A 15045-nucleotide genomic window follows, 5' to 3' on the forward strand; every position below is an offset into this window, starting at 1 on the left:
CTTTATGCACCGGGGGAATTTCAGGCCATCCTAGCACGGATCTGATTGAAGATTGATAAATATCAACTGCATAATCAGGCGAGTTTATTTCAACCGTCGAGGACAACGTCGGCTCATGAACGTTTATTGATATTTTTGATTCCTTTCCCGTTATTGATTTTATTCTACGCGCAAATTCCTCACTGATCTCTTCAATCTGGTAACTGCCGGTTGGTATTCCAACAACAACCCAGTCAGGTGTTCCATCGGGTTTATTTTTACTGGCAAATACGAGCGAATTATTTGCTGGTGTATCATGAAATGATTTTGATCTGATATTTGGCCAGCTGTAATATACTCGTAATTGTGCTAGTGCTATTTCTTTTACTGGAATTGCAGTAGGAAAATTAACACTAAATTCAGGATTAGTTGAACTTACCGAGATCATCGTTATCTTTGGCGGAGTTGTGTTGGTCACGATCTGCTGGAGTAATTCTGTCATTATTGATACTTGTATCTTTAATACCTTCGTCATATATTTTAGTCATCATTGAAAACTCGAAATCAGATATAATTCCATCACTGAGACTCGCTGATAACAACGAGGATAATTTCGAGTATGCTACCGTCGCTGTGTGTAATTTTATTATGAAATCGGATAATTTTTCGTTCGTACAAGTACATATTTTTTTTGTGATGATACCAAGCACACCTGCAATAGTTGTTGCTGCTGAAATACAGATAGTTACAGCTACTGGTGCCATCGTTGTCAACGCTGATAATATTACACCGGTTCCAGCAACAACAGCGGATACTGAATAAACAATCACATCAACGATAACCAATCGTCGTCGATATTTTTTTACTTTTACTGTATATTGATCAACTTGATCTTTTAGCGTCGCCTGCCATTCACGTGCTTGATTGTATCTGTATTGCGCACCGTCCATATATATTTTTATGCAGTAACCAATTGAGGTGTTTCAGCTACAAATTCCAAACACCACCAGTAAGATGTTGCGGTTAATGTCTTATCATCTGCATCCAGGATAAATATTTCTTCGGTTCCGCTATTTAATACAACAGATACAACCCCGGAAAACCTGTCGGTGGAATGACGCCATGGAAACATTGTAAATATTTTAAATTTTGCAGCACTAAACACAGACAGCCTGTACACGCCAGTGACTGTTGCGGTATATTTGATAGTATTATTTTGCTGCGACCATGTTACAAATCCCGATGATACCGTGCATACGATGTTTGTGATATGCCCGGGAGTTATTCCAGCTGGAATTTTAATCAAATTGGTTTTATTGATAATCTCAGGAATTCCCGCTACGATGTCTTGCTGTGTTCGTTTGATCGTGTCTAGGTTAGTTTTGATATCAACGAGTTTCATGTCAATGGCGTGTGGAGTACCGAAGAATTTATTTATGGAATCATCGGTTTTTTGAAAATTTCTTCGAATTCTTCCAAAAGCGCCCGTGTGAACGTCATACTCGGCCCGTAGCGTGGATAGTTTTCCATCCACGTCGTCGACGTATAGTTTGTTTGCGACGTCGTTGTCAGATTTTGGAGCTGTTACAGCTACTATTTTGTTCCCGCTCATGTTGAGTTCACCTGTCATCGTGTCACCGGTGTTTCTCACGCGATTAGCAACACTTTTTGCAATTTCATCTCTGATGGTTTTAAGTGACATACTTGAATCTCTGATTCTACCACCATCAGTAAACACGGGAATATTATCCGTAACTGCACCAAGTACTCGCCGGACTATATCATTCCATTTGATATTGCTGGTTTTTAGTTTACCATATCGATCTTGAAAAATAACAACTTCATCTGGGTCAACTCCAGCAAGGTTCATAATATCAGCGAGGTCATCTTTAGTCGCATACTTTGACAGATCAACGTCGGATTTTATTTTCTTACCAGTAGAAGATCTTCCGTAAATGTCAACCATTATATAAGATCCGTTGTTTAAAATGCTTTACGCGCAACAAATCGGTTGCTTGTATAATCGTGCACGACTTTATGTGGCGGCTTGGATGATTTTGATATAGCGTCGAGTACATTAATTACTTCACGGCCGCATATTGGCGGATCTGTCATTGTTTGTGTGGGTAGCGTTGAATACCAAACTTTGGAACCTCTAGTTGTTGCATGGAGTGGTGCGACATACTTGATAAATTCAACAGGTGGAGCTAACCCGTACGAATCAAAATAAACAATTCCACGCGGATCAATCGCGTATGATACCCAATGAGTACCGGGTCCGGAACGTTTGTCAAGATTAATAATACCTGTTTCTAGTTTGTTTGGTTGTTTCGGTAATTGATCTCGCATAAAAACACCTCTAAAGGCAGATATTTTTAATTTTTTAGCAGCATCAAGTAAATCAAAATTTGATGATGGAACGTTTAACGAAATGATCCTGGAAGCCTTAGGCCTCTCCCCCAACGAGATCCCGGTAATCTTAGACCGCGTCCCTTTTTTTTGTTATATCGTCCACCAGTAGCTTTTTCGAAAATTTTTTTACCCGCCGCTCCAGCAACACCTCCAGCAACACCTAACGCGGCCGCTTTTGCTAAGGCTGGAGCAGCCGCAGCTATTAATGCCGGAATGGCCGCAAGAAATGGGAATATACCACCCGTTTTAACCATGTCTTTGATGGCGCTCGGGGAGAGATGGAATTGAACTCCAGTTTTTGATTCTAGGGCTTTATTGAAATGTTTAATCTGATTATTTGTCAACGATAATTTGTTTGGACCACCACTAATCTGATCTCGTTTTAGTGATATTTTAGTTCCGCATTTGTTGGCGGTTTTTGATTGAAGCTTTTTTACCTGACCCGGGGTCAGAGTAACATTAACATGACTATACGACATTTTTATATAAAATATATTTTTCTAAATAACACGATTAAAGATTTTCCACCGGTGCATCAACGACCCTCATTCGACCACTACCACCTTGAAGTAACATGGCCTTGTCGCTAAGTATGACCGCGATCGCTCTGTAGAAGCCGGGAACAACTGGTGGACCGGGTATATCAGGAGGAGGGTTAGTAACATGAGCTCGAAAGTGTATATCAACAACAGATTGTTTGGATAAATCAAGATGTTCTAGTGAAAAATAATAAATCGGATATAGACCTGTAAAATCTAGTTGTGATATTTGCAACCCGGTATCTATATTTTGATCACGTCCCATGAATGACATTAAACGATGATATGCGCGCGCTACATGATTTTGTGCATAATTTAGTTGTATATCCTCGGCTGGTTCTTGATGTCCATTTATCCGTAAGGAAACTTCATTAACTCCAAGGTTATCAAATATCATATGTGAACGTTCTTGATTATTCGTCCGAGCATTATCTTGTAGTGCAATAAAAATATGTCGTGGTGCAGAAACACCCTGTTGTGATGCTATATGCCATGTAAATAAACCATTAATATTGCTTTGAGCAGCATCTGTGGTTACTGTTAACCATGATAGCAATGATTTACCGCCTTGATCCATAAAAGATAGTAATTTTTGTTCCTCAGTAATAGATGGAGTCATTACTGGCATCCATAGTGAAAGTTTTGATATATTTACTTTACCCTCGGCAACACCAGCACCTCGCCAGATTGCATCATTATCATTACCTTTTCTTACGAGCACAATTGTGTGTTTAGCTCCAAAGATGACTTTTCTAACATTTCTGCAAAATCCAAAGATATGAGATAATGGAATTGCACACGAAAAATTTCTATTATCTCCCGACAGCGCTGCTCGGCGTGTTGCAAATCCTAGGTTGTAAGTCGTAGTAACACTTTTTATAATATCAAAAGCAGCAGCTGGTCTGGCTGCGTGTTCAAAGTCAGCTGGTTGTGGATCAGATGCAGTACCTACTGGTGTCTGTAACTTAATATACTGAACATGATCAGCGTTGTCAGTAATATCCTTAGCAAACATCATTGTTGGACCGGCTGATCTTGTAAAGTCGTCAGAATATCTCGCCAGACCAATTATTGTTGTAGCAACGTCGACATCATTCTGAATTGATTCAATATTTTTTCCATCAATCATGTATGTGGCGCCACTAAATAATGCCATGATCCCGTTGTTGACAAAACCAACACGCAAATTAGCAGCATATGCCGTATTAGCTACAACATTCGTTACAAGTCTACCTTCTACTTCAATAAACGCTTCAGCGGGCAAGAAATATCTACTTGTATCATGAACCTGTAATTCGATTCTCCCCTGATGATTTGGTTGTCTTGCGTCATAAGAATAAAATTGATAATCACGTACTGACTCGTACTTAAGGACAGGTGCCTCCATATCAAATGCTGGGTCTGATTCGCGCCTGAACATTTTTATTATAGTTACCATTTTTCCAAATGATGATCATCGTCGACGAAGACCACTTCCTGCTATTAAATTTGCTGTTATATTTTTTTCTGCTTCTTCAGATATCGCCGCTAGTTTTTGATTTGCAGCCTGATTTATTATTTTACTTACGTCTGCGGGCATCACCTCAGTACTTGCCAGTTTCACCGGTGGTTGTTGTTTTCGTCGCAATAATCGTGATAATCTTTCCTTGATCGCCGAGAACGCCTTACCAGCAACATTGACAATTGCACCAGGAGCTTTATCACGAACAATATCAATAGCCTTCATCGATAATTGTTTTGCAACTGGTGCTACTTTTGGAGCTATCCTCGTGAATAATCCCCGAATGACATCACCAAGTCCATTTCCGTAAATAACACTATAGATTGGTAATCGTGAGTTTACCGCTCTAACCTGTGTGGGTTTACGATGATTATCATGCACAATCATCTTATTTTATTTACCATTTATCTAACAACTAGTCATCAACGAGCTCATCAATAAGTTCTCGGTAAACGCCGATATCCATGATGCCACCTTGAAATAGTCGCCGACAAATATCAGCTGCTTCATTAGTTATTTCTGGTGAATTATTTCCAGCTCGTTTTCCTCCTATGAGAACTTCTAACCGTGACACGTCATTGATGATATTATCAGGACATAAACCAGATCCTGTTTTAGGTTCATCTTGGGGTGTTTTAAATACTGGTGGTTGCATTACCGGAGTAAGTACTTCAGTGGTGGCCGGGGGTGATCCAGATGGTGAACCTGTCGGTGTAAATGTTACATCCGGTGCAGAAATTTTCCCATGGAATAGTGATTTAATTAGCTCTTCAGTCTTTTTAATTTCCGACTTCAACCTTTGCTGTGGCGAAGAAGATTGCTGTTGTTCTATTTGTTGCAGAGGTGGAGGAAGCTGATACTGGGAGAACTTTCCTTGTTTTGGTTGTTCCCGTCTCCCTCTAAGTCTATTTACTTCTTCATTAAATCTTTTAAATTCTTGACCTCTAGCTTGTTTTTTATTGTAATATACGCGATATATCCATTTAATGAAATCATCATCAGTTGTTTTTCCATAAAAGGGTTTTAAAAAATTAGATTTATTAGATATATTTTTTGATATCATCTCAGGTAATTTCTCTCTTTCAGTGTTTCTAATTTGCTCAACAACTCCTTCGTTAAATCTTGCAATTAATTTTAAGCTCTCTCCTCCTGATTTGGATTTAGATGCAAGTTTTTTTCTCACATCGGCGACTTCAGTACGAAGTTCTCCAATACCTTCAAGTATTTCCTCACCAACAGGTGGAGGCTGAGCCGCGGCTATGTCAGTTGGAAGGTCTCGTAAAATCTTCTTTGCCTGTTTAGTTCTTCTTGCTATTTTTTCAGCCTGCGCCGCAGTTTGTTTTGATACCGGAAGAAGATCTTCTTTGATGACAGTTGTAACTTGTTCAGTAGCCGCAGTGACAGGCTTAAACAGTTTTTTAGTGTCTTCTTCAAACTCAACTTTTGCTTCTTGCTGCGCTTGCAGATTTTTTCTAAATGAGTCTCTGACAGGAAGAAATTTTTTAATTGTTTCTAATCGTTCTCGAGCTGTTCTTGCAGTATGAGATTCTGGATGTACCATTTTATTATAACATAATAATTTAATTAATATCAGCAGAAGAGGAGCAGCAGAGAGGGCTCGTCTACGGTTCTGTTTGGGACAAACAATAATCGTAGACGTGGTAATTGACCTCTATGAGTGGTCACTATTTTTTTTTGGTAAAACACAAGGGTGACCATTCCCCTAAGTGGTCTGTTCACCCTCTCTGCTGCTAATGCTGTTGGAATATAATCGATCTTTACCGTGCCAATGTATTGACGCATTTAACAATTTTTGTATTCTTGCATAAAAAAGATTGTGCAATTTGACCACTACTTCAGTGTATGTATGGACTGTTACAAGCCAGGGGTCTTTACTTGACCAAGCGGTTGTCAAACCCTGGCGCGATTCCTGCTAGAAGTCATAAGTTTACCCCAACTTTGCAAAGACTTCCATAGAACTTCAGTTGCAAATTAGAAAGCTCGACGTGTCCATTCTATACCTAAATTTTACACTAATTAATGCAAGACCACAGATGAAACAAGCTGCCAAATATCTATCAACCGCACATCTGCATGGTTTCTCTTCATCAGGTTTCCGTACCGCCAGCCGTTCATGCCGTAGAAACTATACGAATATCCCCTAATACTGGGAACTATTTTAACTCCGACACCTTAGGCCAGTCAATGTATGCTTTCCAGGCACATTTCGCCAATATAACTGCACCACATTTGCCACCATGGCGACATAAACGGTATCTGCCGAGTCCTTCTTATTTATTCCTTTGTGTAATTTACCAGTTTCCTACCGTAACACTGCCACTGCAGTCACACCACCAATGTACACCACTAGATTTTAATATGGACTATCTTACTCCAGCCAGGGACATTCATTCGGTTTTGGCCTGAATTCACTACTACTGGTCATGGCATCATGGAAACTCAGTAACACTTCACTCAGTGACGTTTGCTGCTAGTAATTGGCTAATTATTTCGGGCTAAGGATATTTCCATTGCGCCGAATTCCAATAATCATACAAGTAATCACACAAATCTAAGAATTCCTTAAAACGGGGCGCTATAACCAAATGCGCATACTTCAACTTTATTACAGTATGTATGTATGTATGTATGTATGTATGAATGCATGCATGCATGCATGTATGTATGTACGTATCTGTGTGTGTGTGTGTGTGTGTGTGTGTGCTGGCATATTATTACAGTACACGTCAAGCTCTTGTCGTGGCATGACATTACATTATTATATAGCATACGGTATAGATTATTTCATTACATGTCACAGGGCCTGATCCATATAAGTGATACAACGTTAATATACACCATTTTTCTAAAAGGTCAAAGTGTACATGCTATTATATATTGATGTAACCTCCACTGTTTGGGGGTGGGGGAGTACCAGTCTCCAGAACTACAAGCATTTATTGGTCAGTAATAGTAAATTTTCTCCACAAATATTAGCATCTTTTAAGCCATATATAGTCCACGTAGGATGTATAAATAGGTAGATATACAATACACATCAAACACATAATTTTGTCTGTCTATGCAGACATGTTAATCTAAGAGTTATATCATTTATCGGAAAACAAAAATACTGAATATACAAGGAAAAACGTAAAATTACTTATTCTCGTGGGAACCAGTCATAAATCGATCAATGAACATAAATTCTTCCAAAATTTATAACAGACGTTAATTTATTATGTTCATGGACAAGTATTGGTGTTGTCAATATTTACGTGTGTTGGGGGTGGTGGTGGTGGGTGGTGGTGGGGTAGGGTAGTTGCTGAGGCGGACAACAGTGTAATGTGGGTTTAGGGTATTTTCGCATCGATCAACAAATTTAGTGTACAAATATTATAGGAGAATATTACAAATTATACTTCTCACAGTAGTGTATAATATTTTATTTAACGATGGGGGTGGGGGGGCTTAGCTTGTGTGGGTGGGTCAGGACACCATGGACATCCCCTCCCGACCCGGCACTGCATTACAAAATAATATAGTGTGAAAAAATGCTTTATAATATTTCTTAAGTCCATAAGAATCATTTAAAATATTAGTGTTTTGACTAAATTTAAGGAAATAATGTAAATTATCAGATTACCGTATTTTTAACGAAATAAATTATAACTGATAATACAAATACAAACGAAACGATAAATTACGTAGTAAAATAAACGATAAATTACGTTGTAAAATAATTGATGATAGTTTTGTTGTAAGAAGCACACTTTCGAACTGAATCTATCATGTGCACATCATGCGAGGTACCTACTGCTTTAATAACTACAAATATAATTGAAGGATACAAAACTGCACTTACAAAATCTTCAAAATTATAAATATGCAGCTCTCTAATCCATAAATAAATCATATAAGAAGATTATAGATTTTTTCCTTATTGTATTATATGCTAAACATTTCAAAATAATACAGTATGAACAGAAGTGTTTAACTCTTTTTTAGATGGCATTTAGCATGCCAAAAATTTTATTAAAATTTAATACTACTACTTCTATTATTATTATTATTATTATTATTATTAATTGATATTATTATTATTGTTGTTGCTGTTGTCGTTCTTGCTGCAAATATAATATGAATAATTCCAAAATATAAATGTTAACGTCTGCTTAACATATAAATTATTAATTTTACTACAGCTGTTTCTTTATTTCAAAACCAGATTAAATCTCTTTATTTTAATTTTTTTTTTATGATATACATATGAGCCAATCGTTTACGATATTGTTTCTATTTTTATTTGTGTTATTACTGATCTGGTAAAAGACAATGCATCATCTGAATATTTTAATTATCTTTCTTATCCTGCATACATATGTATATGGTTCTTTTGTCTTCTTAAAATAATAATAATAATAATAATAATAATAATAATAATGATAATAATAATAATAATAATAATAATAATAGCATGCTCTTCAGTATAGTCAACATAGTGATATGTTACATGATAATTAATTGTGAATTAAAAAATTATTATAAAGCCATTTTTATTCAGACTGCATTAAAAATGTGTGGCATGTTGTAAAAAATGATACAGTACATTTTATATTTACGTTATATTTCATTGATTTAGAGACCATTTTCACTGTAGTTTCGGACTGTTTATTTTAATTTATTTTATTGGTTACAGTGATTGGTGTATTTCATGTTATATGCAGTATATACCAGCGGTTCCTAAACGTTTTTCGGGTCACCTTGATTACGTCAGCAACCCCCCCCCCTTTCTCCGTACCAACCATTATTCAGCATTAGCGCCCCCCCCCCCCCCACCCCCGTAATCCCACCGCTCACTTTGGGAACCACTGGTATAGATGCACATACGCAAACATCCGTGATATAACAACGCACCTAAGGAGGTGGTACATAGCCTTTCCATCTACTAAAGCTACCATTTCTTAGCACTGTATTCACCGCTGACGACTTTAATTTTCGAAATTAAGAAAAGTTTGATCTGACAGAGTAAGGTTTCGAAGACATGGGCTGGGGCACGATTTGCTACGAACCGGAGGGAGACTTATATAGTTGGTAAAAAGTTCGACTCGTAATTCAGAGGGACGCAGAACTTTTCGATACTCGTCCAGGCCAGTCTGGGTCATTGGGATAGGCACTTGCCAAATAATGTGTTAAAAGTGCCGTTAAAGCCAACAAGAAGGAAAAATTGTCATTTTACGTATAAAAACCCCATATACTTGGTGGGAGTAACAGTGCCTGAGTAATCTTGCAGTACCAGCCACATGGTTACTATAGAAATGTGATCCACTTTTGGGTAATTACCTTGACGAGCCACACCAAATGAGGCCCAACAAGAATTGAATGCATATGGCAAACCCTGCCACATTTACAGCAGTGAATATAATATTGTCAGCTACACTCGTAACTGCATGAGAGCTTCACAATCCATCGGAAATAATACTATTAAATACAGATTATTAAGAATGTAATAGCATTAACTGCTGATGATTGAAGATAACTTTTGTTGACACATATCCATTTGTGAAGTTTTTTGTTTTCTTTTTTGGCCTGCGAGACTTAGCGCTTTCCGCATATGGCTATAACACACATTTATGGAATATCATCTTTTTCAGTTCACAGCATTTGCTGTTTCAAATGTTGTGGTTTTCCTACCTACGGAATATTGCTAATTTATACGTAAATAGTCGGAAAGGTTTTTATGGAATGAGTAAAAGTTAAACATGTTTCTTTGCATGAGTCTATATGGGCATATCAAAAGGCTTCCGCTTTTTGGATCTGTTGGTGCAAACATAATTTAATTAGTTTAGAGTTTAGCCCTGTCCAAACTAATGAAATGACCAACAATACATTATAAATAGACTCTTTTCCTGCGTACACATGCAGGAGCGGACAGGATAACGCCGTGTCTGTTTATTTACTTTTATTTATTGGAAAGTTTTAAAGTTACCACCATTTTATGAATCGCAAGGCACATTTCCTTTAAGCAATTTTGTTAATTTGTTTTGATGTTCTATGTAAAACCAATGCATCATTTTGTATTGTTATGAGATGAGTATCATACCTTTATATGAAATGCCTTACACCCATATCAAATCTGGTTATAAAATGTTTTGACACACTGGAGTCTTTCACACACGGTTATCGAGATTGCGAGTACGCGATCTCTTTAAAAGGTGTCACCCCTAACCGTGTAGGTCCTGTCTACATCACTGAGGAAGGCCGAGAGAGGTTCGGAATCGACTGTAAGAAGGATGAACCCACATAATTCTGACGGAACGAACTTTATTGAAATTATTAAAATAATAAATTACAAGATAGCGGCACACATCTACATAAGTGTTACATTTTACATTTAATATACATATACAATTTAATTATTTCTTCATGCTTACCAGCTTCATACAATTCTGGGATTTTCTGTCTTTTAGAATTAAATATAAACAATTAAACATCGAATAAATTAACGATAGCAAATATGCTTAAAAATTCAATGTTACTGAATAATGTTGCAATCATTTTGTAGAACAGAATTTTACTGAATTTGACCTAATACCAAAATATTTTATTCCACAACTTAAAAATCATTTTGTCTAAATTACATATTACTGAGCATGAAGTTGGTAGCGAACTCGTCTTTGCAATAGTCAATTCTATGATATATATATATATATATATATATATATATATATATATATATATATATATACACACACATATATATTCTTAATAGAATTTAACTTTTCAATACATGATGATAAAAGAGTATCAAAATAATACAAAATTGTTCCAAATGTGTCGATCTAAGATTGATTTGCTACCAAAACCCATCACCTAAGCGTCTTAAAACATTTAAATCCCTATATTTATATTTCTACAATAAAAGAAAATCTTAGGCATCTCGCTTATATGCGATTTGTGAAAGCATCCTCAACTCTAATTAAATCTCATGATGACTGTGCACTTTTTCAATCTCCGTCTGACTTCGGGGTTCATAACCTTTCAAATACATGCTATGTGTGTTTTCCCAGGCTTTTACATAAAATTTCGCTGAAACAGCTCTTTTCCAAGAAGCACGTGCACTTTAACTGATACCGTCAACAGAAAGAAATTTTGCCTCCTCGAGCAATCATTGGATTAATGTTGCTGAATCTAAATGTGCAGATCTAGACTATAGGAAGAAATGCGTTTATGCAATGCGAGGGATTTTACAATTCCCGTATAAAAAACAATCTTTCTTGAAATAATACATATTTGCATTACAATAATAAATAATTGATTTTATTACAATTTGTAATAAAATTCAGTCCTGAGAGTATTTATTACCTAAAGTGTTTCGTGAAATAAAATACGATTTTGGAATAAGATACGATTTTGGATTATTTCAGAACCATAACCATAACGAGAAGGTAATTGAAATGGAGAGGCACGTACATAACTGTAGGTCATTTGAACTGAGAAAGATGGGATACGGTAGTCTCGAAGAATGGTTCAAAAGGGCTTCACATAGCAAATGGGCTAATCCATTTAAAGGCAAGAAATGCAGCAAAGATGAACGTATTAAAACGTATGAGCAGCATATGACATCTGACCAGCGGCACTCCCTGGACTGGAATGGAAGACGCTTGGCTGCTGGTGCCACCCGGATCAATGTCACGGTCACGTACTACAAAGACTGGTTTCCAAGTACTGTTTGTCAAAAGAGACTGGCTATCCTGAATCACAGCTGTCTTGGCAACTGCAGGCCATGAATAAAGAATGCTAGTAAACGGTGAAGGAGGACATTGAAATTTCATATCTCAAATGCTATATATTCAGTCGGTTATAAGCTTACTCCGCTAGCATATTGTGCACATTAAATACTCGAGATGAACGGTGACTCAGGGAGACAAATATCTTGAATATGTTGCGAATGTAGATTTCGTTGGAAGTTGGACATTTATTGTTATATTCATTTCTGGGAATATTGTTGCATCTAACCTGGCGCTAGCATAAGGCCAATTAATGTTAACCATTTAGAACACTGCCTGGTGGTGGGGTGCGTTTTGGTGATTGTGCTTAGAAATACTTTAAGGTCTAAATCGCCATTGTTAACATTCACGTTTTATTGCATTTGCACTAAAAAAAATATATTCTTGTGGACGAAAAGTCAAGGTCATCGGCCTGTCGAAACAATCATCAGTTCTGGATTGATTAAAATCAAGAAAACGACTCCAGTGTTACTCTACAGACTCTAACTTTTTATGTGTTATCTTGTACGAAAAAATAAAACTTCCACATAGGGGAGGCTGCCGATTATGATTATTGAGAGCGTAATTTTATGCAAAAATGACATCACACTCCATGGTTACTTAAAGGAGAAAACAGCAGAAAAAGTCACAAGATCTTTTCGACTTCCTTTAACACCTAGAAGTGGTATCGACTTAAGTATGGTAAGAAAATGTATTTTTAGTGGATAAACACTGAATGAATAACCTTGTAGTTGACATATCATTCAAGCATAACCTTGAAGCTATTTAACCATGAACAGTCAGACGGGGAAGCTGTTTGGACGTCTGACCAAACGAGCATTGTATGACAGAGAATTTTCTATAAAAACATTAAATATTTCCATCAATGAATCAGCGCACGCAATATTTAGAAAAAGCATTAACTGAAATGCAAATACATTTTAAAACAAAAAACAAGCCAGGAAATTGTGCTTTGTAGGGACAATGTGGGGATACATACAACTAAATCACATGTTTAAATTGAGATAGTATCAACTTTTGGTTGGCTTATTCAATGTATGTTCTTAATAATACAAACATGGATACGTACCTAAAACGTTCGCAGTTATATAATAAAAATGCGTTTAAACTTACATTGTCTTTATTTCAATTTTTTCTTCACTTTTTCGATATGTAATTGTTTGCTCAATCTGATTTATTTTTCTTTTACAAAAGACATCAATCGGTAGTTTTATGTGAGTACATTACAAGCGAAATAAATTATTTGATCCTCATAACATCGCTATACAAGACATAACAAAAGAAAGAGAATAAAATAAGGCTTTTGTCAGTTTCCATACCAGCCATGGTGTACTTATTTTTCAGTATGGCTTCATGGAAATGGGAGTTTTTCTTCAACTTGTGAAGGGCCAGCTGCTTGCTTGACCATCATACATGAAAGTTTATGAATGCAAAACATTCTTTTTTTCTTTTTTTACCTTGTCTGATTGCTCCGGACATAACCCAACACGACCTATTCGGATATAACCCGACGCGTTATATTCGGATATAACCGACACGATATATTTGTACACAACCCAACAAACATATTTGGACACAACCCAACAAGACATATTCGAACAAGACCCAACAAGACATATAATGATATCCTTCAGATCCCATTGAGGATCAACAATATTTGCTGAATAATTTGCATCGACTCGATATTCTGTCTGATTTAGTGTATTGTTTGTTCGTAAAGCACTAAATGGATGCTTATTGTCAAATATTATTGTTTAGGTTCTTCAACGCTACAAAGGCTTCCATTTTCAAACATCAAACAAAAGAATCTATGAAATAATATCCGAACGTTTCAGAGAGAGAGAGAGAGAGAGAGAGAGAATAAACTTTTCGTTAACAAACTGCCAATAAAAACCGCACACTTTGCCATTTTCAAATTCGAATAGAAACTGTTTTGCGTTCTCTCCCCCTCTCTTTCTCTCTCAGTGGGACTTCACACACACACACACACACACACACACACACACAAGCATACCTACACCCATCAAGCATAACTACACCCACCCACCCGTTCTATCAAAAGTTTCACATGTCAGGAAATGAAATGACGTTGAATCTGCCGTTTTAAAACTTGTAAAGAAGATTTGCCAGTTTTTCTTCAAATTCTATGACACGTTTAACTTTGTGCTAAATATAACACAGCGCCAAGATCACATTTTTATTCAAACAAATTTTTTTACAAAACGAAATGAAAAGATTGACCTTGAGTTAAATCCATCAGTGAACGAAGCCTTGATTTGGCAAAATTATTAAGAAACGGCTATAAAAAATTATCTAACTCAACGCGGAATATTTTTGTAAAAACTTGTTTTGCAAGTAAAATGGTAAAATTAAAGACAAATCATAAATACACAAATTCTAAATTATTCATGGGTTTCATGCAGATCATATTTTAATTTCGTCTGACATTCTACAACAAGCTGGTCAAATTTCGTGGATTATACAATCAACTATATTAATCAAGCGAAACAGTCACTTTATCACTCAACTTGCAAGATCATCAGCTTAGCATTAGGCAAACCGAGGCCAGTCAGCAGTAGGGTTGAAAACATTGTAACGTTTTACGCTGGTTGTTATTTAACTCACTGAAATTATATTAGATATAATTTATAATCTCCCCAAAACGTATTTTCCTATTAAGAAAATAAAGAAAAACTAACTAGATATGTACAGATCTAATCAAACATCATGTCTCATGCTAAATAGGAATAATTATGATAACAATGCAACACGCCAATGGTAATGAAAAAAGATAAGGTAGCTCTAGTGCTGAATCCAGGCCCGG

The sequence above is a fragment of the Sinohyriopsis cumingii genome, chromosome 18, assembly GCF_028554795.1.
Source record: "Sinohyriopsis cumingii isolate HCF-2022 chromosome 18, ASM2855479v2, whole genome shotgun sequence".
Lineage (NCBI taxonomy): Eukaryota > Metazoa > Mollusca > Bivalvia > Unionida > Unionidae > Sinohyriopsis > Sinohyriopsis cumingii.